Source organism: Podarcis pityusensis (genome assembly GCF_964106645.2).
Source record: "Podarcis pityusensis genome assembly, chromosome: 7".
Lineage (NCBI taxonomy): Eukaryota > Metazoa > Chordata > Lepidosauria > Squamata > Lacertidae > Podarcis > Podarcis pityusensis.
The window spans coordinates 76,964,573-76,987,481 of record NC_138031.1 but is presented as its reverse complement, the minus strand read 5'-3'; positions in this window follow the sequence as shown (position 1 = coordinate 76,987,481).

Below are 22,909 nucleotides of genomic sequence, written 5' to 3'. Positions count from 1 at the left end.
CTTAGGGATTTTTTCAAAAAAATATTTTCTGCCGGTTAAGTTTTTGAGGGCTGATTTCTTGTCCTTTGATAAAAAGCCTTCTGTTTCCATCACCAAAGCTTTCAGGGGAGCATTTGAAACCGGTTGGCACCATTTTTGAGTGAATTGCCAAAATTCAGATTTTTGCTGAAATTGTGACCCCGGGGCTTAGGGATTTTTTCAAAAAAATATTTTCTGCCGGTTAGGTTTTTGAGGGCTGATTTATTTTCCTTTGATAAAAAGACTTCTGTTTCCATCGCCAAAGCTTTCAGGGGAGCATTTTCAAGCTTTTGGCACCATTTTTGAGTGAATTGCCAAAAGTCAGATTTTTGCTGAAATTGTGACCCCGGGGCTTAGGGATTTTTTCAAAAAAATATTTTCTGCCGGTTAAGTTTTTGAGGGCTGATTTCTTGTCCTGTGATAAAAAGCCTTCTTTTTCGAGTGCCAAACCTTTCAGGAGAGCATTTTCAGGCTTTTGGCACCATTTTTGAGTGAATTGCCAAAAGTCAGATTTTTGCTGAAATTGTGACCCCGGGGCTTAGGGATTTTCTCAAAAAAATGTTTTCTGCCGGTTAGGTTTTTGAGGGCTGATTTATTTTCCTTTGATAAAAAGACTTCTGTTTCCATCGCCAAAGCTTTCCGGGGAGCATTTGAAACCGGTTGGCACCATTTTTGAGTGAATTGCCAAAAGTCAGATTTTTGCTGATATTGTGACCCCGGGGCTTAGGGATTTTTTCAAAAAAATATATTCTGCCGGTTTACTTTTTGAGCGCTGATTTCTTGTCATGTGATAAAAAGCCTTCTGTTTCGAGTGCCAAACCTTTCAGGAGAGCATTTTCAAGCTTTTGGCAGCATTTTTTAGTGAATTGCCAAAAGTCAGATTTTTGCTGAAATTGTGACCCCGGGGCTTAGGGATTTTTTCAAAAAAATATTTTCTGCCGGTTAAGTTTTTGAATGCTGATTTCTTGTCCTTTGTTAAAAAGCCTTCTGTTTCCATCGCCAAAGCTTTCAGGGGATCATTTGCATGCTTCTGGCACCATTTTTGAGTGCATTGCCAAAAGTCAGATTTTTGCTGAAATTGTGACCCTGGGACTTAGGGATTTTTTCAAAAAAATATTTTCTGCCGGTTAAGTTTTTGAGGGCTGATTTCTTGTCCTGTGATAAAAAGCCTTCTTTTTCGAGTGCCAAACCTTTCAGGAGAGCATTTTCAAGCTTTTGGCACCATTTTTGAGTGAATTGCCAAAAGTCAGATTTTTGCTGAAATTGTGACCCCGGGGCTTAGGGATTCTTTCAAAAAAATGTTTTCTGCCGGTTAGGTTTTTGAGGGCTGATTTATTTTCCTTTGATAAAAAGACTTCTGTTTCCATCGCCAAAGCTTTCAGGGGAGCTTTTTCAAGCTTTTGGCACCATTTTTGAGTGAATTGCCAAAAGTGAGATTTTTGCTGAAATTGTGACCCCGGGGCTTAGGGATTTTTTCAAAAAAATATTTTCTGCCGGTTAAGTTTTTGAGGGCTGATTTCTTGTCCTGTGATAAAAAGCCTTCTTTTTCGAGTGCCAAACCTTTCAGGAGAGCATTTTCAGGCTTTTGGCACCATTTTTGAGTGAATTGCCAAAAGTCAGATTTTTGCTGAAATTGTGACCCCGGGGTTTAGGGATTTTTTCAAAAAAATGTTTTCTGCCCCTTAGGTTTTTGAGGGCTGATTTATTTTCCTTTGATAAAAAGACTTCTGTTTCCATCGCCAAAGCTTTCAGGGGAGCATTTGAGACCGGTTGGCACCATTTTTGAGTGAATTGCCAAAAGTCAGATTTTTGCTGAAATTGTGACCCCGGGGCTTAGGGATTTTTTCAAAAAAATATATTCTGCCGGTTTACTTTTTGAGCGCTGATTTCTTGTCATGTGATAAAAAGCCTTCTGTTTCGAGTGCCAAACCTTTCAGGAGAGCATTTTCAAGCTTTTGGCAGCATTTTTTAGTGAATTGCCAAAAGTCAGATTTTTGCTGAAATTGTGACCCCGGGGCTTAGGGATTTTTTCAAAAAAATATTTTCTGCCGGTTAAGTTTTTGAATGCTGATTTCTTGTCCTTTGTTAAAAAGCCTTCTGTTTCCATCGCCAAAGCTTTCAGGGGATCATTTGCATGCTTCTGGCACCATTTTTGAGTGCATTGCCAAAAGTCAGATTTTTGCTGAAATTGTGACCCTGGGACTTAGGGATTTTTTCAAAAAAATATTTTCTGCCGGTTAAGTTTTTGAGGGCTGATTTCTTGTCCTGTGATAAAAAGCCTTCTTTTTCGAGTGCCAAACCTTTCAGGAGAGCATTTTCAAGCTTTTGGCACCATTTTTGAGTGAATTGCCAAAAGTCAGATTTTTGCTGAAATTGTGACCCCGGGGCTTAGGGATTTTTTCAAAAAAATATTTTCTGCCGGTTAAGTTTTTGAGCGCTGATTTCTTGTCCTTTGATAAAAAGCCTTCTGTTTCGAGTGCCAAACCTTTCAGGAGAGCATTTTCAAGCTTTTGGCACCATTTTTGAGTGAATTGCCAAAAGTCAGATTTTTGCTGAAATTGTGACCCCGGGGCTTAGGGATTTTTTCAAAAAAATATTTTCTGCCGGTTAAGTTTTTGAGGGCTGATTTCTTGTCCTTTGATAAAAAGCCTTCTGTTTCCATCGCCAAAGCTTTCAGGGGAGCATTTGAAACCGGTTGGCACCATTTTTTAGTGAATTGCCAAAAGTCAGATTTTTGCTGAAATTGTGACCCCGGGGCTTAGGGATTTTTTCAAAAAAATATTTTCTGCCGGTTAAGTATGGAGGGCTGATTTCTTGTCCTGTGATAAAAAGACTTCTGTTTCGAGTGCCAAACCTTTCAGGAGAGCATTTTCAAGCTTTTGGCACCATTTTTGAGTGAATTGCCAAAAGTCAGATTTTTGCTGAAATTGTGACCCCAGGGCTTAGGGATTTTTTCAAAGAAATATTTTCTGCCGGTTAAGTTTTTGAGAGCTGATTTCTTTTCCTGTGATAAAAAGCCTTCTGTTTCGAGTGCCAAACCTTTCAGGAGAGCATTTTCAGGCTTTTGGCACCATTTTTGAGTGAATTGCCAAAAGTCAGATTTTTGCTGAAATTGTGACCCCGGGGCTTAGGGATTTTTTCAAAAAATATTTTCTGCCGGTTAAGTTTTTGAGGGCTGATTTCTTTTCCTGTGATAAAAAGCCTTCTGTTTCGAGATCCAAACCTTTCAGGAGAGCATTTTCAAGCTTTTGGCACCATTTTTGAGTGAATTGCCAAAAGTCAGATTTTTGCTGAAATTGTGACCCCGGGGCTTAGGGATTTTTTCAAAAAAATATTTTCTGCCGGTTAAGTTTTTGAGGGCTGATTTCTTGTCCTGTGACAAAAAGCCTTCTGTTTCCATCGCCAAAGCTTTCAGGTGAGCATTTGCAACTGGTTGGCACCATTTTTTGAGTGAATTGCCAAAAGTCAGATTTTTGCTGAAATTGTGACCCCGGGGCTTAGGGATTTTTTCAAAAAAATATTTTCTGCCGGTTAAGTTTTTGAGGGCTGATTTCTTATCCTGTGATAAAAAGCCTTCTGTTTCGAGTGCCAAACCTTTCAGGAGAGCATTGTCAGGCTTTTGGCACCATTTTTGAGTGAATTGCCAAAAGTCAGATTTTTGCTGAAATTGTGACCCCGGGGCTTAGGGATTTTTTCAAAAAAATATTTTCTGCCGGTTAAGTTTTTGAGGGCTGATTTCTTGTCCTTTGATAAAAAGCCTTCTGTTTCCATCACCAAAGCTTTCAGGGGAGCATTTGAAACCGGTTGGCACCATTTTTGAGTGAATTGCCAAAATTCAGATTTTTGCTGAAATTGTGACCCCGGGGCTTAGGGATTTTTTCAAAAAAATATTTTCTGCCGGTTAGGTTTTTGAGGGCTGATTTATTTTCCTTTGATAAAAAGACTTCTGTTTCCATCGCCAAAGCTTTCAGGGGAGCATTTTCAAGCTTTTGGCACCATTTTTGAGTGAATTGCCAAAAGTCAGATTTTTGCTGAAATTGTGACCCCGGGGCTTAGGGATTTTTTCAAAAAAATATTTTCTGCCGGTTAAGTTTTTGAGGGCTGATTTCTTGTCCTGTGATAAAAAGCCTTCTTTTTCGAGTGCCAAACCTTTCAGGAGAGCATTTTCAGGCTTTTGGCACCATTTTTGAGTGAATTGCCAAAAGTCAGATTTTTGCTGAAATTGTGACCCCGGGGCTTAGGGATTTTCTCAAAAAAATGTTTTCTGCCGGTTAGGTTTTTGAGGGCTGATTTATTTTCCTTTGATAAAAAGACTTCTGTTTCCATCGCCAAAGCTTTCCGGGGAGCATTTGAAACCGGTTGGCACCATTTTTGAGTGAATTGCCAAAAGTCAGATTTTTGCTGATATTGTGACCCCGGGGCTTAGGGATTTTTTCAAAAAAATATATTCTGCCGGTTTACTTTTTGAGCGCTGATTTCTTGTCATGTGATAAAAAGCCTTCTGTTTCGAGTGCCAAACCTTTCAGGAGAGCATTTTCAAGCTTTTGGCAGCATTTTTTAGTGAATTGCCAAAAGTCAGATTTTTGCTGAAATTGTGACCCCGGGGCTTAGGGATTTTTTCAAAAAAATATTTTCTGCCGGTTAAGTTTTTGAATGCTGATTTCTTGTCCTTTGTTAAAAAGCCTTCTGTTTCCATCGCCAAAGCTTTCAGGGGATCATTTGCATGCTTCTGGCACCATTTTTGAGTGCATTGCCAAAAGTCAGATTTTTGCTGAAATTGTGACCCTGGGACTTAGGGATTTTTTCAAAAAAATATTTTCTGCCGGTTAAGTTTTTGAGGGCTGATTTCTTGTCCTGTGATAAAAAGCCTTCTTTTTCGAGTGCCAAACCTTTCAGGAGAGCATTTTCAAGCTTTTGGCACCATTTTTGAGTGAATTGCCAAAAGTCAGATTTTTGCTGAAATTGTGACCCCGGGGCTTAGGGATTCTTTCAAAAAAATGTTTTCTGCCGGTTAGGTTTTTGAGGGCTGATTTATTTTCCTTTGATAAAAAGACTTCTGTTTCCATCGCCAAAGCTTTCAGGGGAGCTTTTTCAAGCTTTTGGCACCATTTTTGAGTGAATTGCCAAAAGTGAGATTTTTGCTGAAATTGTGACCCCGGGGCTTAGGGATTTTTTCAAAAAAATATTTTCTGCCGGTTAAGTTTTTGAGGGCTGATTTCTTGTCCTGTGATAAAAAGCCTTCTTTTTCGAGTGCCAAACCTTTCAGGAGAGCATTTTCAGGCTTTTGGCACCATTTTTGAGTGAATTGCCAAAAGTCAGATTTTTGCTGAAATTGTGACCCCGGGGTTTAGGGATTTTTTCAAAAAAATGTTTTCTGCCCCTTAGGTTTTTGAGGGCTGATTTATTTTCCTTTGATAAAAAGACTTCTGTTTCCATCGCCAAAGCTTTCAGGGGAGCATTTGAGACCGGTTGGCACCATTTTTGAGTGAATTGCCAAAAGTCAGATTTTTGCTGAAATTGTGACCCCGGGGCTTAGGGATTTTTTCAAAAAAATATTTTCTGCCGGTTTACTTTTTGAGCGCTGATTTCTTGTCCTGTGATAAAAAGCCTTCTGTTTCGAGTGCCAAACCTTTCAGGAGAGCATTTTCAAGCCTTTGGCACCATTTTTGAGTGAATTGCCAAAAGTCAGATTATTGCTGAAATTGTGACCCCGGGGCTTAGGGATTTTTTCAAAAAAATATTTTCTGCCGGTTAAGTTTTTGAGGGCTGATTTCTTATCCTGTGATAAAAAGCCTTCTGTTTCGAGTGCCAAACCTTTCAGGAGAGCATTGTCAGGCTTTTGGCACCATTTTTGAGTGAATTGCCAAAAGTCAGATTTTTGCTGAAATTGTGACCCCGGGGCTTAGGGATTTTTTCAAAAAAATATTTTCTGCCGGTTAAGTTTTTGAGGGCTGATTTCTTGTCCTTTGATAAAAAGCCTTCTGTTTCCATCACCAAAGCTTTCAGGGGAGCATTTGAAACCGGTTGGCACCATTTTTGAGTGAATTGCCAAAATTCAGATTTTTGCTGAAATTGTGACCCCGGGGCTTAGGGATTTTTTCAAAAAAATATTTTCTGCCGGTTAAGTATGGAGGGCTGATTTCTTGTCCTGTGATAAAAAGACTTCTGTTTCGAGTGCCAAACCTTTCAGGAGAGCATTTTCAAGCTTTTGGCACCATTTTTGAATGAATTGCCAAAAGTCAGATTTTTGCTGAAATTGTGACCCCGGGGCTTAGGGATTTTTTCAAAAAAATATTTTCTGCCGGTTAAGTTTTTGAGGGCTGATTTCTTGTCCTGTGATAAAAAGCCTTCTGTTTCGAGTGCCAAACCTTTCAGGAGAGCATTTTCAGGCTTTTGGCACCATTTTTGAGTGAATTGCCAAAAGTCAGATTTTTGCTGAAATTGTGACCCCAGGGCTTAGGGATTTTTTCAAAAAAATATTTTCTGCCGGTTAGGTTTTAGAGGGCTGATTTATTTTCCTTTGATAAAAAGACTTCTGTTTCCATCGCCAACGCTTTCAGGTGAGCATTTGAAAAAATCCCTAAGCCCCGGGGTCACAATTTCAGCAAAAATCTCACTTTTGGCAATTAACTCAAAAATGGTGCCGAAAGCTTGAAAATGCTCCCCTGAAAGCTTTGGAGATGGAAACAGAAGGCTTTTTATCACAGGACAAGAAATCAGCCCTCGAAAACTTAACCGGCAGAAAATATTTTTTGGAAAAAATCCCTAAGCCCCGGGGTCACAATTTCAGCAAAAATCTGACTTTTGGCAATTCACTCAAAAATGGTGCAAAAAGCTTGAAAATGCTCTCCTGAAAGGTTTGGCACTCGAAACAGAAAGCTTTTTATCACAGGACACCAAATCAGCGCTCAAAAACTTAACCGGCAGAAAATATTTTTTGGAAAAAAAACCCTAAGCCCTGGGGTCACAATTTCAGCAAAAATCTGACTTTTGGCAATTCACTCAAAAATGGTGCCAAAAGCCTGAAAATGCTCTCCTGAAAGGTTTGGCACTCGCAACAGAAGGCTTTTTATCACAGGACAAGAAATCAGCCCTCAAAAACTTAACCGGCAGAAAATATTTTTTTGAAAAAATCCCTAAGCCCCGGGGTCACAATTTCAGCAAAAATCTGACTTTTGGCAATTCACTCAAAAATGGTGCCAAAAGCCTGAAAATGCTCCCCTGAAAGGTTTGGCACTCGAAACAGAAGGCTTTTTATCAAAGGACAAGAAATCAGCCCTCAAAAACTTAACCGGCAGAAAATATTTTTTTGAAAAAATCCCTAAGCCCCGGGGTCACAATTTCAGCAAAAATCTGACTTTTGGCAATTCACTCAAAAATGGTGCCAACCGGTTTCAAATGCTCCCTGAAAGCATTGGCGAAGGAAACAGAAGGCTTTTTATCACAGGACAAGAAATCAGCCCTCAAAAACTTAACCGTCAGAAAATATTTTTTTGAAAAAATCCCTAACCCCGGGGTCACAATTTCAGCAAAAATCTGACTTTTGGCAATTCACTCAAAAATGGTGCCAAAAGCCTGAAAATGCTCTGCTGAAAGGTTTGGCACTCGAAACAGAAGGCTTTTTATCACAGGACAAGAAATCAGCCCTCAAAAACTTAACCGGCAGAAAATATTTTTTTGAAAAAATCCCTAATCCCCGGGGTCACAATTTCAGCAAAAATCTGACTTTTGGCAATTCACTCAAAAATGGTTCCAAAAGCCTGAAAATGCTCTCCTGAAAGGTGTGGCACTCGAAACAGAAGGCTTTTTATCACAGGACAAGAAATCAGCCCTCAAAAACTTAACCGGCAGAAAATATTTTTTTGAAAATATCCCTAAGGCCCGGGGTCACAATTTCAGCAAAAATCTGACTTTTGGCAATTCACTCAAAAATGGTGCCAAAAGCCTGAAAATGCTCTCCTGAAAGGTTTGGCACTCGAAACAAAAGTCCTTTTATCAAAGGACAAGAAATCAGCGCTCAAAAACTTAACCGGCAGAAAATATTTTTTTGAAAAAATCCCTAAGCCCCGGGGTCACAATTTCAGCAAAAATCTGACTTTTGGCAATTCACTCAAAAATGGTGCCAACCGGTTTCAAATGCTCCCCTGAAAGCTTTGGCGATGGAAACAGAAGGCTTTTTATCACAGGACAAGAAATCAGCCCTCAAAAACTTAACCGGCAGAAAATATTTTTTTGAAAAAATCCCTAGGCCCCGGGGTCACAATTTCAGCAAAAATCTGACTTTTGGCAATTCTTTCAAAAATGGTGCCAACCGGTTTCAAATGCTCCCCTGAAAGCTTTGGCGATCGAAACAGAAGGCTTTTTATCACAGGACAAGAAATCAGTCCTCAAAAACTTAACCGGCAGAAAATATTTTTTTGAAAAAATCCCTAGGCCCCGGGGTCACAATTTCAGCAAAAATCTGACTTTTGGCAATTCTTTCAAAAATGGTGCCAACCGGTTTCAAATGCTCCCCTGAAAGCTTTGGCGATCGAAACAGAAGGCTTTTTATCACAGGACAAGAAATCAGCCCTCAAAAACTTAACCGGCAGAAAATATTTTTTTGAAAAAATCCCTAGGCCCCGGGGTCACAATTTCAGCAAAAATCTGACTTTTGGCAATTCTTTCAAAAATGGTGCCAACCGGTTTCAAATGCTCCCCTGAAAGCTTTGGCGATGGAAACAGAAGGCTTTTTATCACAGGACAAGAAATCAGCCCTCAAAAACTTAATTGGCAGAAAATATTTTTTTGAAAAAATCCCTAGGCCCCGGGGTCACAATTTCAGCAAAAATCTGACTTTTGGCAATTCACTCAAAAATGGTGCCAACCGGTTTCAAATGCTCCCCTGAAAGCTTTGGCGATCGAAACAGAAGGCTTTTTATCACAGGACAAGAAATCAGCCCTCAAAAACTTAACCGGCAGAAAATATTTTTTTGAAAAAATCCCTAAGCCCCGGGGTCACAATTTCAGCAAAAATCTGACTTTTGGCAATCAACTCAAAAATTGTGCCAAAAGCTTGAAAATGCTCCCCTGAAAGCTTTGGCGATGGAAACAGAAGTCTTTTTATCAAAGGAAAATAAATCAGCCCTCAAAAACCTAACCGGCAGAAAATATTTTTTTGAAAAAATCCCTAAGCCCCGGGGTCACAATTTCAGCAAAAATCTGACTTTTGGCAATTCACTAAAAAATGGTGCCAAAAGCTTGAAAATGCTCCCCTGAAAGCTTTGGCGATGGAAAAAAAAGTCTTTTTATCAAAGGAAAATAAATCAGCCCTCAAAAACCTAACCGGCAGAAAATATTTTTTTGAAAAAATCCCTAAGCCCCGGTGTCACAATTTCAGCAAAAATCTCACTTTTGGCAATTCACTCAAAAATGGTGCCAAAAGCTTGAAAATGCTCTCCTGAAAGGTTTGGCACTCGAAACAGAAGTCTTTTTATCACAGGACAAGAAATCAGCCCTCAAAAACTTAACCGGCAGAAAATATATTTCTGAAAAAATCCCTAAGCCCCGGGGTCACAATTTCAGCAAAAATCTGACTTTTGGCAATTCACTCAAAAATGGTGCCAAAAGCCTGAAAATGCTCTCCTGAAAGGTTTGGCACTCGAAACAGCAGGCTTTTTATCACAGGACAAGAAATCAGCGCGCAAAAACTAAACAGGCAGAAAATATTTTTTTGAAAAAATCCCTAAGCCCCGGGATCACAAATTCAGCAAAAATCTGACTTTTGGCAATTCACTCAAAAATGGTGCCAAAAGCCTGAAATTGCTCTCCTGAAAGGTTTGGCACTCGAAACAGAAGTCTTTTTATCACAGGACAAGAAATCAACCCTCAAAAATTTAACCGGCAGAAAATATATTTCTGAAAAAATCCCTAAGCCCCGGGGTCACAATTTCAGCAAAAATCTGACTTTTGGCAATTCACTCAAATATGGTGCCAAAAGCTTGAAAATGCTCTCGTGAAAGGTTTGGCACTCGAAACAGAAGGCTTTTTATCACAGGACAAGAAATCAGCCCTCAAAAACTTAACGGCAGAAAATATTTTTTTGAAAAAATCCCTAAGCCCCGGGGTCACAATTTCAGCAAAAATCTGACTTTTGGCAATTCACTCAAATATGGTGCCAAAAGCTTGAAAATGCTCTCGTGAAAGGTTTGGCACTCGAAACAGAAGGCTTTTTATCACATGACAAGAAATCAGCGCTCAAAAAGTAAACCGGCAGAATATATTTTTTTGAAAAAATCCTTAATCCCCGGGGTCACAATATCAGCAAAAATCTGACTTTTGGCAATTCACTCAAAAATGGTGCCAACCGGTTTCAAATGCTCCCCGGAAAGCTTTGGCGATGGAAACAGAAGTCTTTTTATCAAAGGAAAATAAATCAGCCCTCAAAAACCTAACCGGCAGAAAACATTTTTTTGAGAAAATCCCTAAGCCCCGGGGTCACAATTTCAGCAAAAATCTGACTTTTGGCAATTCACTCAAAAATGGTGCCAAAAGCCTGAAAATGCTCTCCTGTAAGGTTTGGCACTCGAAAAAGAAGGCTTTTTATCACAGGACAAGAAATCAGCCCTCAAAAACTTAACCGGCAGAAAATATATTTCTGAAAAAATCCCTAAGCCCCGGGGTCACAATTTCAGCAAAAATCTGACTTTTGGCAATTCACTCAAATATGGTGCCAAAAGCTTGAAAATGCTCTCGTGAAAGGTTTGGCACTCGAAACAGAAGGCTTTTTATCACAGGACAAGAAATCAGCCCTCAAAAACTTAACGGCAGAAAATATTTTTTTGAAAAAATCCCTAAGCCCCGGGGTCACAATTTCAGCAAAAATCTCACTTTTGGCAATTCACTCAGAAATGGTGCCAAAAGCTTGAAAATGCTCCCCTGAAAGCTTTGGCGATGGAAACAGAATTCTTTTTATCAAAGGAAAATAAATCAGCCCTCAAAAACCTAACCGGCAGAAAATATTTTTTTTTGAAAAAATCCCTAAGCCCCGGGGTCACAATTTCAGCAAAAATCTGACTTTTGGCAATTCACTCAAAAATGGTGCCAAAAGCTTGAAAATGCTCTCCTGAAAGGTTTTGCACTCGAAACAGAAGTCTTTTTATCACAGGACAAGAAATCAGCCCTCAAAAACTTAACCGGCAGAAAATATATTTCTGAAAAAATCCCTAAGCCCCGGGGTCACAATTTCAGCAAAAATCTGACTTTTGGCAATTCACTCAAAAATGGTGCCAAAAGCCTGAAAATGCTCTCCTGAAAGGTTTGGCACTCGAAACAGCAGGCTTTTTATCACAGGACAAGAAATCAGCGCGCAAAAACTAAACAGGCAGAAAATATTTTTTTGAAAAAATCCCTAAGCCCCGGGGTCACAATTTCAGCAAAAATCTGACTTTTGGCAATTCACTCAAAAATGGTGCCAAAAGCCTGAAATTGCTCTCCTGAAAGGTTTGGCACTCGAAACAGAAGTCTTTTTATCACAGGACAAGAAATCAACCCTCAAAAATTTAACCGGCAGAAAATATATTTCTGAAAAAATCCCTAAGCCCCGGGGTCACAATTTCAGCAAAAATCTGACTTTTGGCAATTCACTCAAATATGGTGCCAAAAGCTTGAAAATGCTCTCCTGAAAGGTTTGGCACTCGAAACAGAAGGCTTTTTATCACAGGACAAGAAATCAGCCCTCAAAAACTTAACGGCAGAAAATATTTTTTTGAAAAAATCCCTAAGCCCCGGGGTCACAATTTCAGCAAAAATCTGAATATTGGCAATTCACTAAAAAATGCTGCCAAAAGCTTGAAAATGCTCTCCTGAAATGTTTGGCACTCGAAACAGAAGGCTTTTTATCACATGACAAGAAATCAGCGCTCAAAAAGTAAACCGGCAGAATATATTTTTTTGAAAAAATCCCTAAGCCCCGGGGTCACAATATCAGCAAAAATCTGACTTTTGGCAATTCACTCAAAAATGGTGCCAACCGGTTTCAAATGCTCCCCGGAAAGCTTTGGCGATGGAAACAGAAGTCTTTTTATCAAAGGAAAATAAATCAGCCCTCAAAAACCTAACCGGCAGAAAACATTTTTTTGAGAAAATCCCTAAGCCCCGGGGTCACAATTTCAGCAAAAATCTGACTTTTGGCAATTCACTCAAAAATGGTGCCAAAAGCCTGAAAATGCTCTCCTGAAAGGTTTGGCACTCGAAAAAGAAGGCTTTTTATCACAGGACAAGAAATCAGCCCTCAAAAACTTAACCGGCAGAAAATATATTTCTGAAAAAATCCCTAAGCCCCGGGGTCACAATTTCAGCAAAAATCTGACTTTTGGCAATTCACTCAAAAATGGTGCCAAAAGCCTGAAAATGCTCTCCTGAAAGGTTTGGCACTCGAAAAAGAAGGCTTTTTATCACAGGACAAGAAATCAGCCCTCAAAAACTTAACCGGCAGAAAATATATTTCTGAAAAAATCCCTAAGCCCCGGGGTCACAATTTCAGCAAAAATCTGACTTTTGGCAATTCACTCAAATATGGTGCCAAAAGCTTGAAAATGCTCTCGTGAAAGGTTTGGCACTCGAAACAGAAGGCTTTTTATCACAGGACAAGAAATCAGCCCTCAAAAACTTAACGGCAGAAAATATTTTTTTGAAAAAATCCCTAAGCCCCGGGGTCACAATTTCAGCAAAAATCTCACTTTTGGCAATTCACTCAAAAATGGTGCCAAAAGCTTGAAAATGCTCCCCTGAAAGCTTTGGCGATGGAAACAGAAGTCTTTTTATCAAAGGAAAATAAATCAGCCCTCAAAAACCTAACCGGCAGAAAATATTTTTTTTTGAAAAAATCCCTAAGCCCCGGGGTCACAATTTCAGCAAAAATCTGACTTTTGGCAATTCACTCAAAAATGGTGCCAAAAGCTTGAAAATGCTCTCCTGAAAGGTTTTGCACTCGAAACAGAAGTCTTTTTATCACAGGACAAGAAATCAGCCCTCAAAAACTTAACCGGCAGAAAATATATTTCTGAAAAAATCCCTAAGCCCCGGGGTCACAATTTCAGCAAAAATCTGACTTTTGGCAATTCACTCAAAAATGGTGCCAAAAGCCTGAAAATGCTCTCCTGAAAGGTTTGGCACTCGAAACAGCAGGCTTTTTATCACAGGACAAGAAATCAGCGCGCAAAAACTAAACAGGCAGAAAATATTTTTTTGAAAAAATCCCTAAGCCCCGGGGTCACAATTTCAGCAAAAATCTGACTTTTGGCAATTCACTCAAAAATGGTGCCAAAAGCCTGAAATTGCTCTCCTGAAAGGTTTGGCACTCGAAACAGAAGTCTTTTTATCACAGGACAAGAAATCAACCCTCAAAAATTTAACCGGCAGAAAATATATTTCTGAAAAAATCCCTAAGCCCCGGGGTCACAATTTCAGCAAAAATCTGACTTTTGGCAATTCACTCAAATATGGTGCCAAAAGCTTGAAAATGCTCTCGTGAAAGGTTTGGCACTCGAAACAGAAGGCTTTTTATCACAGGACAAGAAATCAGCCCTCAAAAACTTAACGGCAGAAAATATTTTTTTGAAAAAATCCCTAAGCCCCGGGGTCACAATTTCAGCAAAAATTTGAATATTGGCAATTCACTAAAAAATGCTGCCAAAAGCTTGAAAATGCTCTCCTGAAAGGTTTGGCACTCGAAACAGAAGGCTTTTTATCACATGACAAGAAATCAGCGCTCAAAAAGTAAACCGGCAGAATATTTTTTTTTGAAAAAATCCCTAAGCCCCGGGGTCACAATATCAGCAAAAATCTGACTTTTGGCAATTCACTCAAAAATGGTGCCAACCGGTTTCAAATGCTCCCCGGAAAGCTTTGGCGATGGAAACAGAAGTCTTTTTATCAAAGGAAAATAAATCAGCCCTCAAAAACCTAACCGGCAGAAAACATTTTTTTGAGAAAATCCCTAAGCCCCGGGGTCACAATTTCAGCAAAAATCTGACTTTTGGCAATTCACTCAAATATGGTGCCAAAAGCTTGAAAATGCTCTCGTGAAAGGTTTGGCACTCGAAACAGAAGGCTTTTTATCACAGGACAAGAAATCAGCCCTCAAAAACTTAACGGCAGAAAATATTTTTTTGAAAAAATCCCTAAGCCCCGGGGTCACAATTTCAGCAAAAATCTCACTTTTGGCAATTCACTCAAAAATGGTGCCAAAAGCTTGAAAATGCTCCCCTGAAAGCTTTGGCGATGGAAACAGAAGTCTTTTTATCAAAGGAAAATAAATCAGCCCTCAAAAACCTAACCGGCAGAAAATATATTTCTGAAAAAATCCCTAAGCCCCGGGGTCACAATTTCAGCAAAAATCTGACTTTTGGCAATTCACTCAAATATGGTGCCAAAAGCTTGAAAATGCTCTCGTGAAAGGTTTGGCACTCGAAACAGAAGGCTTTTTATCACAGGACAAGAAATCAGCCCTCAAAAACTTAACGGCAGAAAATATTTTTTTGAAAAAATCCCTAAGCCCCGGGGTCACAATTTCAGCAAAAATTTGAATATTGGCAATTCACTAAAAAATGCTGCCAAAAGCTTGAAAATGCTCTCCTGAAAGGTTTGGCACTCGAAACAGAAGGCTTTTTATCACATGACAAGAAATCAGCGCTCAAAAAGTAAACCGGCAGAATATTTTTTTTTGAAAAAATCCCTAAGCCCCGGGGTCACAATATCAGCAAAAATCTGACTTTTGGCAATTCACTCAAAAATGGTGCCAACCGGTTTCAAATGCTCCCCGGAAAGCTTTGGCGATGGAAACAGAAGTCTTTTTATCAAAGGAAAATAAATCAGCCCTCAAAAACCTAACCGGCAGAAAACATTTTTTTGAGAAAATCCCTAAGCCCCGGGGTCACAATTTCAGCAAAAATCTGACTTTTGGCAATTCACTCAAATATGGTGCCAAAAGCTTGAAAATGCTCTCGTGAAAGGTTTGGCACTCGAAACAGAAGGCTTTTTATCACAGGACAAGAAATCAGCCCTCAAAAACTTAACGGCAGAAAATATTTTTTTGAAAAAATCCCTAAGCCCCGGGGTCACAATTTCAGCAAAAATTTGAATATTGGCAATTCACTAAAAAATGCTGCCAAAAGCTTGAAAATGCTCTCCTGAAAGGTTTGGCACTCGAAACAGAAGGCTTTTTATCACATGACAAGAAATCAGCGCTCAAAAAGTAAACCGGCAGAATATTTTTTTTTGAAAAAATCCCTAAGCCCCGGGGTCACAATATCAGCAAAAATCTGACTTTTGGCAATTCACTCAAAAATGGTGCCAACCGGTTTCAAATGCTCCCCGGAAAGCTTTGGCGATGGAAACAGAAGTCTTTTTATCAAAGGAAAATAAATCAGCCCTCAAAAACCTAACCGGCAGAAAACATTTTTTTGAGAAAATCCCTAAGCCCCGGGGTCACAATTTCAGCAAAAATCTGACTTTTGGCAATTCACTCAAATATGGTGCCAAAAGCTTGAAAATGCTCTCCTGAAAGGTTTGGCACTCGAAACAGAAGGCTTTTTATCACAGGACAAGAAATCAGCCCTCAAAAACTTAACGGCAGAAAATATTTTTTTGAAAAAATCCCTAAGCCCCGGGGTCACAATTTCAGCAAAAATCTGAATATTGGCAATTCACTAAAAAATGCTGCCAAAAGCTTGAAAATGCTCTCCTGAAATGTTTGGCACTCGAAACAGAAGGCTTTTTATCACATGACAAGAAATCAGCGCTCAAAAAGTAAACCGGCAGAATATATTTTTTTGAAAAAATCCCTAAGCCCCGGGGTCACAATATCAGCAAAAATCTGACTTTTGGCAATTCACTCAAAAATGGTGCCAACCGGTTTCAAATGCTCCCCGGAAAGCTTTGGCGATGGAAACAGAAGTCTTTTTATCAAAGGAAAATAAATCAGCCCTCAAAAACCTAACCGGCAGAAAACATTTTTTTGAGAAAATCCCTAAGCCCCGGGGTCACAATTTCAGCAAAAATCTGACTTTTGGCAATTCACTCAAAAATGGTGCCAAAAGCCTGAAAATGCTCTCCTGAAAGGTTTGGCACTCGAAAAAGAAGGCTTTTTATCACAGGACAAGAAATCAGCCCTCAAAAACTTAACCGGCAGAAAATATATTTCTGAAAAAATCCCTAAGGCCCGGGGTCACAATTTCAGCAAAAATCTGACTTTTGGCAATTCACTCAAAAATGGTGCCAAAAGCCTGAAAATGCTCTCCTGAAAGGTTTGGCACTCGAAAAAGAAGGCTTTTTATCACAGGACAAGAAATCAGCCCTCAAAAACTTAACCGGCAGAAAATATATTTCTGAAAAAATCCCTAAGCCCCGGGGTCACAATTTCAGCAAAAATCTGACTTTTGGCAATTCACTCAAATATGGTGCCAAAAGCTTGAAAATGCTCTCGTGAAAGGTTTGGCACTCGAAACAGAAGGCTTTTTATCACAGGACAAGAAATCAGCCCTCAAAAACTTAACGGCAGAAAATATTTTTTTGAAAAAATCCCTAAGCCCCGGGGTCACAATTTCAGCAAAAATCTCACTTTTGGCAATTCACTCAAAAATGGTGCCAAAAGCTTGAAAATGCTCCCCTGAAAGCTTTGGCGATGGAAACAGAAGTCTTTTTATCAAAGGAAAATAAATCAGCCCTCAAAAACCTAACCGGCAGAAAATATTTTTTTTTGAAAAAATCCCTAAGCCCCGGGGTCACAATTTCAGCAAAAATCTGACTTTTGGCAATTCACTCAAAAATGGTGCCAAAAGCTTGAAAATGCTCTCCTGAAAGGTTTTGCACTCGAAACAGAAGTCTTTTTATCACAGGACAAGAAATCAGCCCTCAAAAACTTAACCGGCAGAAAATATATTTCTGAAAAAATCCCTAAGCCCCGGGGTCACAATTTCAGCAAAAATCTGACTTTTGGCAATTCACTCAAAAATGGTGCCAAAAGCCTGAAAATGCTCTCCTGAAAGGTTTGGCACTCGAAACAGCAGGCTTTTTATCACAGGACAAGAAATCAGCGCGCAAAAACTAAACAGGCAGAAAATATTTTTTTGAAAAAATCCCTAAGCCCCGGGGTCACAATTTCAGCAAAAATCTGACTTTTGGCAATTCACTCAAAAATGGTGCCAAAAGCCTGAAATTGCTCTCCTGAAAGGTTTGGCACTCGAAACAGAAGTCTTTTTATCACAGGACAAGAAATCAACCCTCAAAAATTTAACCGGCAGAAAATATATTTCTGAAAAAATCCCTAAGCCCCGGGGTCACAATTTCAGCAAAAATCTGACTTTTGGCAATTCACTCAAATATGGTGCCAAAAGCTTGAAAATGCTCTCGTGAAAGGTTTGGCACTCGAAACAGAAGGCTTTTTATCACAGGACAAGAAATCAGCCCTCAAAAACTTAACGGCAGAAAATATTTTTTTGAAAAAATCCCTAAGCCCCGGGGTCACAATTTCAGCAAAAATTTGAATATTGGCAATTCACTAAAAAATGCTGCCAAAAGCTTGAAAATGCTCTCCTGAAAGGTTTGGCACTCGAAACAGAAGGCTTTTTATCACATGACAAGAAATCAGCGCTCAAAAAGTAAACCGGCAGAATATTTTTTTTTGAAAAAATCCCTAAGCCCCGGGGTCACAATATCAGCAAAAATCTGACTTTTGGCAATTCACTCAAAAATGGTGCCAACCGGTTTCAAATGCTCCCCGGAAAGCTTTGGCGATGGAAACAGAAGTCTTTTTATCAAAGGAAAATAAATCAGCCCTCAAAAACCTAACCGGCAGAAAACATTTTTTTGAGAAAATCCCTAAGCCCCGGGGTCACAATTTCAGCAAAAATCTGACTTTTGGCAATTCACTCAAATATGGTGCCAAAAGCTTGAAAATGCTCTCGTGAAAGGTTTGGCACTCGAAACAGAAGGCTTTTTATCACAGGACAAGAAATCAGCCCTCAAAAACTTAACGGCAGAAAATATTTTTTTGAAAAAATCCCTAAGCCCCGGGGTCACAATTTCAGCAAAAATCTCACTTTTGGCAATTCACTCAAAAATGGTGCCAAAAGCTTGAAAATGCTCCCCTGAAAGCTTTGGCGATGGAAACAGAAGTCTTTTTATCAAAGGAAAATAAATCAGCCCTCAAAAACCTAACCGGCAGAAAATATTTTTTTTTGAAAAAATCCCTAAGCCCCGGGGTCACAATTTCAGCAAAAATCTGACTTTTGGCAATTCACTCAAAAATGGTGCCAAAAGCTTGAAAATGCTCTCCTGAAAGGTTTTGCACTCGAAACAGAAGTCTTTTTATCACAGGACAAGAAATCAGCCCTCAAAAACTTAACCGGCAGAAAATATATTTCTGAAAAAATCCCTAAGCCCCGGGGTCACAATTTCAGCAAAAATCTGACTTTTGGCAATTCACTCAAAAATGGTGCCAAAAGCCTGAAAATGCTCTCCTGAAAGGTTTGGCACTGGAAACAGCAGGCTTTTTATCACAGGACAAGAAATCAGCGCGCAAAAACTAAACAGGCAGAAAATATTTTTTTGAAAAAATCCCTAAGCCCCGGGGTCACAATTTCAGCAAAAATCTGACTTTTGGCAATTCACTCAAAAATGGTGCCAAAAGCCTGAAATTGCTCTCCTGAAAGGTTTGGCACTCGAAACAGAAGTCTTTTTATCACAGGACAAGAAATCAACCCTCAAAAATTTAACCGGCAGAAAATATATTTCTGAAAAAATCCCTAAGCCCCGGGGTCACAATTTCAGCAAAAATCTGACTTTTGGCAATTCACTCAAATATGGTGCCAAAAGCTTGAAAATGCTCTCGTGAAAGGTTTGGCACTCGAAACAGAAGGCTTTTTATCACAGGACAAGAAATCAGCCCTCAAAAACTTAACGGCAGAAAATATTTTTTTGAAAAAATCCCTAAGCCCCGGGGTCACAATTTCAGCAAAAATCTGAATATTGGCAATTCACTAAAAAATGCTGCCAAAAGCTTGAAAATGCTCTCCTGAAAGGTTTGGCACTCGAAACAGAAGGCTTTTTATCACATGACAAGAAATCAGCGCTCAAAAAGTAAACCGGCAGAATATATTTTTTTGAAAAAATCCCTAAGCCCCGGGGTCACAATATCAGCAAAAATCTGACTTTTGGCAATTCACTCAAAAATGGTGCCAACCGGTTTCAAATGCTCCCCGGAAAGCTTTGGCGATGGAAACAGAAGTCTTTTTATCAAAGGAAAATAAATCAGCCCTCAAAAACCTAACCGGCAGAAAACATTTTTTTTGAGAAAATCCCTAAGCCCCGGGGTCACAATTTCAGCAAAAATCTGACTTTTGGCAATTCACTCAAAAATGGTGCCAAAAGCCTGAAAATGCTCTCCTGAAAGGTTTGGCACTCGAAACAGCAGGCTTTTTATCACAGGACAAGAAATCAGCCCTCAAAAACTTAACCGGCAGAAAATATTTTTTTGCAAAAATCCCTAAGCCCCGGGGTCACAATTTCAGCAAAAATCTGACTTTTGGCAATTCACTCAAAAATGGTGCCAAAAGCTTGAAAATGCTCTCCTGAAAGGTTTTGCACTCGAAACAGAAGTCTTTTTATCACAGGACAAGAAATCAACCCTCAAAAACTTAACCGGCAGAAAATATATTTCTGAAAAAATCCCTAAGCCCCGGGGTCACAATTTCAGCAAAAATCTGACTTTTGGCAATTCACTCAAAAATGGTGCCAAAAGCCTGAAAATGCTCTCCTGAAAGGTTTGGCACTCGAAACAGCAGGCTTTTTATCACAGGACAAGAAATCAGCGCTCAAAAACTAAACCGGCAGAAAATATTTTTTTGAAAAAATCCCTAAGCCCCGGGGTCACAATTTCAGCAAAAATCTGACTTTTAGCAATTCACTCAAAAATGGTGCCAAAAGCCTGAAAATGCTCCCCTGAAAGCTTTGGCGATGGAAACAGAAGTCTTTTTATCAAAGGAAAATAAATCAGCCCTCAAAAACCTAACCGGCAGAAAACATTTTTTTGAGAAAATCCCTAAGCCCCGGGGTAACAATTTCAGCAAAAATCTGACTTTTGGCAATTCACTCAAAAATGGTGCCAAAAGCCTGAAAATGCTCTCCTGAAAGGTTTGGCACTCGAAACAGCAGGCTTTTTATCACAGGACAAGAAATCAGCGCTCAAAAACTAAACCGGCAGAAAATATTTTTTTGAAAAAATCCCTAAGCCCCGGGGTCAAAATTTCAGCAAAAATCTGACTTTTAGCAATTCACTCAAAAATGGTGCCAAAAGCCTGAAAATGCTCCCCTGAAAGCTTTGGCGATGGAAACAGAAGTCTTTTTATCAAAGGAAAATAAATCAGCCCTCAAAAACCTAACCGGCAGAAAACATTTTTTTGAGAAAATCCCTAAGCCCCGAGGTAACAATTTCAGCAAAAATCTGACTTTTGGCAATTCACTCAAAAATGGTGCCAAAAGCCTGAAAATGCTCTCCTGAAAGGTTTGGCACTCGAAAAAGAAGGCTTTTTATCACAGGACAAGAAATCAGCCCTCAAAAACTTAACCGGCAGAAAATATTTTTTTGAAAAAATCCCTAAGCCCCGGGGTCACAATTTCAGCAAAAATCTCACTTTTGGCAATTCACTCAAAAATGGTGCCAAAAGCTTGAAAATGCTCCCCTGAAAGCTTTGGCGATGGAAACAGAAGTCTTTTTATCAAAGGAAAATAAATCAGCCCTCAAAAACCTAACCGGCAGTAAATATTTTTTTGAGAAAATCCCTAAGCCCCGGGGTCACAATTTCAGCAAAAATCTGACTTTTGGCAATTCACTCAAAAATGGTGCCAAAAGCTTGAAAATGCTCTCCTGAAAGGTTTTGCACTCGAAACAGAAGTCTTTTTATCACAGGACAAGAAATCAGCCCTCAAAAATTTAACCGGCAGAAAATATATTTCTGAAAAAATCCCTAAGCCCCGGGGTCACAATTTCAGCAAAAATCTGACTTTTGGCAATTCACTCAAAAATGGTGCCAAAAGCCTGAAAATGCTCTCCTGAAAGGTTTGGGACTCGAAACAGCAGGCTTTTTATCACAGGACAAGAAATCAGCGCTCAAAAACTGAACCGGCAGAAAATATTTTTTTGAAAAAAATCCCTAAGCCCCAGGGTCAAAATTTCAGCAAAAATCTGACTTTTGGCAATTCACTCAAAAATGGTGCCAAAAGCTTGAAAATGCTCCCCTGAAAGCTTTGGCGATGGAAAGAAAAGTCTTTTTATCAACGGAAAATAAATCAGCCCTCAAAAACCTAACCGGCAGAAAATATTTTTTTGAAAAAATCCCTAAGCCCCGGGGTCACAATTTCAGCAAAAATCTGACTTTTGGCAGTTCACTCAAAAATGGTGCCAAAAGCCTGAAAGTGCTCTCCTGAAAGGTTTGGCACTCGAAACAGAAGTCTTTTTATCACAGGACAAGAAATCAGCCCTCAAAAACTTAACCGGCAGAAAGTATTTTTTTGAAAAAATGCCTAAGCCCCGGGGTCACAATTTCAGCAAAAATCTGACTTTTGGCAATTCACTCAAAAATGGTGCCAAAAGCTTGAAAATGCTCTCCTGAAAAGTTTGGCACTCGAAACAGAAGTCTTTTTATCACAGGACAAGAAATCAGCCCTCAAAAACTTAACCGGCAGAAAATATATTTTTGAAAAAATCCCTAAGCCTCGGGGTCACAATTTCAGCAAAAATCTGACTTTGGCAATTCACTCAAAAATGGTGCCAGAAGCTTGCAAATGATCCCCTGAAAGCTTTGGCGATGGAAACAGAAGTCTTTTTATCAAAGGAAAATAAATCAGCCCTCAAAAACCTAACCGGCAGAAAATATTTTTTTGAAAAAATCCCTAAGCCCTGGGGTCACAATTTCAGCAAAAATCTGACTTTTGGCAATTCACTCAAAAATGGTGCCAAAAGCCTGAAAATGCTCTCCTGAAAGGTTTGGCACTCGAAACAGCAGGCTTTTTATCACAGGACAAGAAATCAGCGCTCAAAAACTAAACCGGCAGAAACTATTTTTTTGAAAAAATCCCTAAGCCCCGGGGTCAAAATTTCAGCAAAAACCTGACTTTTGGCAATTCACTCAAAAATGGTGCCAAAAGCTTGAAAATGCTCCCCTGAATGCTTTGGCGATGAAAACAGAAGTCTTTTTATCAACGGAAAATAAATCAGCCCTCAAAAACTTAACCGGCAGAAAGTATTTTTTTGAAAAAATCCCTAAACCCCGGAGTCACAATTTCAGCAATAATCTGACTTTTGGCAATTCACTCAAAAATGGTGCCAAAAGCTTGAAAATGCTCTCCTGAAAGGTTTGGCACTCGAAACAGAAGGCTTTTTATCACAGGACAAGAAATCAGCCCTCAAAAACTTAACCGGCAGAAAATTTTTTTTGGAAAAAATCCCTAAGCCACAATTTCAGCAAAAATCTGAATTTTGGCAATTCACTCAAAAATGGTGCCAAAAGCTTGAAAATGCTCTCCTGGAAGGTTTGGCACTCGAAACAGAAGGCTTTTTATCACAGGACAAGAAATCAGCCCTCAAAAACTAAACCGGCAGAAAATATTTTTTTGAAAAAATCCCTAAGCCCCGGGGTCACAATTTCAGCAAAAATCTGAATTTTGGCAATTCACTAAATAATGGTGTCAACCGGTTTCAAATGCTCCCCTGAAAGCTTTGGCGATGGAAACAGAAGTCTTTTTATCAAAGGAAAATAAATCAACGTTCAAAAACTTAACCGGCAGAAAATATTTTTTTGAAAAAATCCCTAAGCCCCGAGGTCACAATTTCAGCAAAAATCTGAATTTTGGC